We start from the raw sequence: 4,852 nt of genomic DNA, 5'->3' as shown, positions 1-4,852 counted from the left end.
GGAAGTAGAAGTGGTTGTGTAGTGTGTGAAGTTTGATTGAAATATTGTTTGAAAAAAATGAATTTGGTTGTTGATTAATGTGTGTATAATTTGAGGAAAGTTTGTTTGTTTGTTGGTTGGTTGGAGTAGTTTATTTGATGCGTGATTATGGCGCGAGTTTGGTGAAATTGTAACCAGATGGAAGGTTTGAGTGAGTGTGTTTTGGTTGTTTAATGTTTTTGAATGTAATGAAATTGGGTATTTTGATTAATATTAGTGTTTAAAGAATAGTACTGTTATGATTAGTTGTTTGTATTGATTATGAATATTGAGAATATACTATGTTTGTTATTTGATTGATATAAAAAAAGAAATGTATATTTTTGTGGATGATACTATGTAAATTTTTGAAGAATGAAATGAATATATTAAAGGAAAATATTAATTTTTTGATTGTGTAAAAATAATGACATTGTTTATAAGAAAGTTTAGGTGTAGAAAGAAATAAGAGGAAGTGTGGCTGTGTGTGGTTGGGAAATGAAGGAAGTAGTGAAAGGTTTTGGAAGTTGGGTGGAAAAATAATGTTTTATAATTTTGTTTGGGTTAGTTAAGTTAAGAGAGATAAGAGTTTTATATGTTGAAAGTTTTGTTTAGTGGAAGGAATAGGGTTAATTTACTTGTAAGATTGTAGGATTTACATGGGTATTAGTGTTGGGTGAGTTGATGTAGGTATGTAGAAGGGAAGGCAATGAATGAAGGGAGGCAGGCGTAGAGAGAGACGGACAGAAATATGGGAATGTGTGAGGAGATGTATTGGCGGAGCAGCGAAAAATCGTGTGAGGCAGTGAAGTAGGCAGAACAGGCAGTTAGCCGGTGCGGGCAGGCATATGTATATGTAGCTAGCTAGTTGTAAAGCGAGGCACACCAGCCAGCCAGTAGAGTGAGAGGGAGAGTGAGGTAGGGAGACTAGCTATGTGATTGGCTAGGAGGATTGTGGTTGAAGGTTGAGATAAATGAAATAATGGTTTTTATGTAAGAGCAGTATAAGTTTGAAAATTGATTGATTAAAAAAATGAAGAAATGCATAGGTAAAGGTTATGTGTAAATTAAAGGGTACTTGTAATGAAATTTTGGGAAAATGGAAATAAAATAAAATATAATAGATTTAAAGAAAGGAAGAGAAATGGAGAATTTTGAATGATTTTGTTGAATTTTATGATTATTATTTATTTAATTGGGAAAAGAAGTGTTTTTTGTATGAAGGAGATAGTTAAGTATTGGAATAGTAATAGCGGAAATGGTAGCTAGCTACGTAGGTAGGGACACTTGAAAAGAGATGTTTTGTTTGGAAATAAGATGAAGGCAGTGACTGGAGCAACTACTGTCCCGCTGGTGGCGCTAGTGTGGATTATCACTTGATTTATTGTTAAGAATGAAAAATAGAATTGAATAGAATTTGATATAGACAATTTATGTGTTTAGTTTATTTGATAGAGGAGGAAAAGAGATGTAAATGAAAGTTGAAATGACTTTTGATTTATTAATTTATTGCTATTAGGGTAACATACGCTTTTGAGGAAGTGAGTGACGCATAAAAGTAGATAAGTAATAATAATAATATTAAGGAGAAAATATAAAAATAAGAATAAAATAGAAATACAAAAGTAAAATAAAATAAGAGTAATAAAAGTTTTTAAAAAAAAATGAAATAAAATGAAAAGAAATAATAATAATAATTATAAGTTGAAATAAGATTTGTAAAAGAGAGATGGTTGGAAATAAAATATAAAGTTGAAAATAAGAAAAAAAGTTATGAGGAGAGAAATGAAGATAAAGTAAAAGAAAAGTTGTAATTGTAAGAGACTGTTTAGAATAATTGTATATGGCATTTACCTGATGTTTAGATTTTATTTTTTTAAAGAGAATTTCTTTTTGAGGATGAAAATTGGTTGTAAAAAATGGAAAGGAAGTAAGATGGATTGGAAAAGAAAATGCATTATTGAATGTAGACAAGAAGAGGAGGAAATGAAGGAAATATGATTGTAGTAAAATGTACAGTGACTGCCATTAATACTACATAGAAAAGTTTGTATTTTTTTTTTTTTAAATAACATTAGCAACATGTGTAGAAATTATATATAAGTATAAATGGATGAAATTGCAAAGTGTTGGGTAGGACTTTTTGAAAAAGTGTAAAATAAGGCTGTGAAAAATATTGGGACACCAGAAGTGGTAGAGTTTAAATGTTGAATATTTAAAATCTGGTACTATTTTGACTTACAACAGCCCTGAAAGGATGAGGCATGGATGAAAGAAGTTTTTGGTTAATTAAGGTGGTGTTTTTTCCCATTCTTGCAGGAAACATGGTTTTAATGAATTTTTGTTAGATATTACTCGTTTGCTTAAAGCACTAGCTAAATATTGGCATAAATGTTGAATGGTATTAAGATGTGGAGACTGCGGAGAGGTTTGTAAAACTTTTGGGCAACTATATAACGGTCAGTGACGTATCACCCAAGCCAACATAATATTTGGGGTGGTTATCTTGGTAGAATTTAAAAGAGCCTAAAATACGCAATTTTTCGTCCCTTTTTTTGAAATTATTTTTTAATATATTACTATAAACCATGAGACTGAAAAAGATAAAATTTTGATTAATCGCTAGAGTATATGATTGCAAAAGTGACTATTTCCATTAAAATATTTTTCGGCAAATTTCACTCTCTTAATAGGATTTATGTTACTGACAAAAGAATCCTTGCAGGCTACCCTACGATGATAGTGGAGTTTTCTTAGCACTCTGCGAACATTTTTTGCTCTGTGAAGAAGTGAAAAATTTGACATTGAAGTTTGGGAGCACTAAGTCGGTGATCTTTTTGAATTCTTTTAATATATAACGCTGCTATATATATTTACAAATTGTATAAATATTGGGGCAAAAGCTTGGACAAACTATGAATTATAATAGTGTGCCAATATTTATGAGAGGTAGAATTTGCACTTATTATTATATATATATTTTTTTTAATCTACGAAAACATTTTTATGTACTTGATAAAATAGTTTTTATTAATTAATAGTAAGTATAAAATGAAATGAATTTATAAAAATTTGAATAAATTCGGTGTCACTTTTAATTTTGGTCAATTTTCAACTTGTGTATGTACTGTCTGTCTGAATATTAATGGGAGTGACTGTATATGAGGATGGGTTGAAATAAAGTTGTGTTTATTTTATTTTATTGTTGATTTTCCAGTGGAACGAGTTGATTGAAATGTGTATTTTTAAAAAAAGTGATTCCGCCCCGCCCGCCCGAAAAAATTGAGGGAAATTAAAATGAAAATAATGAATACTGTAGTGGTTTACACTAAAATAAAAGTGACTTGAGGCTAGTATGTAGAAGTTGACTGACACTAGCAATTTGATTGGTTAAATCGACTGGAATTGGTGGAGTTGAATGAGGAGTGATTTAAATGTTTTTGAAAGCGGACGGACTGGTTGGATTTTTTGGTTGAGTTTGTCTTTAGACAGAAGTTGGGTATTAACTTGGTTAAAATTATGGAAGAAAAGTGTTTAGTTTGAATTAATGGGCGATCTAATTGAGACAGTCCGTGACAGTTTACTTTTTCAAGTTGTGTTGGGTGTTCCGTGATAGATTTGGTTTGGGCAAATGAAAAGTGTATTAATTTTATTGATGATTTTTATGTTAATTAACTGAGAGCATTTGCCTGTTGTTTTGTCCTTAAAGTTACGTGGTAATATAAAACTAGGTAAAAACTATTTGACTTGCTGAAAATTTGTATGGAATTGAAAATGAAGTGAATTGTAGCATGAGAAAATGATTTGTAGTAAACATGTGCAAGTAGATTTTGCTTGGGAAACAGCAGATTGCTTGAATAAAAAGTGAATAAAATCGATTGAGAATCATGCCTGTGAGCTTGGTATGTTTAAACATGTGAAATATGGTGAAAATAATTTGAAAAAAGCATGGTTTGACCCGGAATGCTGTAAGTGTAAAACTTTAGTTGAAAAAAATGATAGAAGCTGGAAATGTAATAAATAACTTGCAAGCGTATATTATTTGTAAAAAAAACTATAGGAATGTTATAAAGTTTAAAAAAGTTGAGTTGTAGGAAGATATTTGTAACAAAGTTTGAGATTGTAGGAAGAGTTGAGACTTTTGGAAAAGAATAAAATATACTAGAAGATACGAGGTTAAAATGCCTTCTCCCATTGCTATGGAAGCTTGGAATACCTATCTATTAAATTGATACCCTCCTAATATTTATTTATTTATTTATACTACATTAAAGCCTGAGGCTTATTGTAGGGAGTTGGGTAAAGTATTTACATAAGTATTTACAAAATTGAAGAACATAAAACAAAAGAAAAAATGAAATTCCATAAAAAAGAAAGAGAAAGTAAGATCTTTATCAGTATAATAACTTAGATAAAATAAAACCAATACTTAGTAATAATAATAATATTACAAGAAAATAATCTAAATGAACCAGCACAGGATACTAAATGAATTTTTGAATATTATAAAATCACACATTTAGGTTTATACATTTTTTTTTTATAATCAATCAGTTAAATTTGTAACTTTAATTTGCTTAAGTTAAGGCTGCTATGAATATAGAAGTAAATATGATTGAGTTGTTGAATAGTTGTTGATGAATATCCAGTATGGTGATCACATTACTACAGTCGTCCACATTCTTTATATATTTACTTAAATATTTAGTTCTAGCTGTAGAATATAAAGGACAGTTTAGCAGAAAGTGAAGAATATCCTCTCTATGTGGAAGTGAGCAACAACGGCATTGTTCTTTGTGGAAAATAAACTTTTCACCTTTAATGTATAGTCTGG

This window comes from Rhodnius prolixus, unplaced genomic scaffold, assembly GCF_049639745.1.
Source record: "Rhodnius prolixus isolate KJV_2025 unplaced genomic scaffold, Rpr scaffold_7, whole genome shotgun sequence".
NCBI classification, from domain to species: Eukaryota; Metazoa; Arthropoda; class Insecta; order Hemiptera; family Reduviidae; genus Rhodnius; species Rhodnius prolixus.
Note: the sequence above shows the minus strand (reverse complement) of the source record.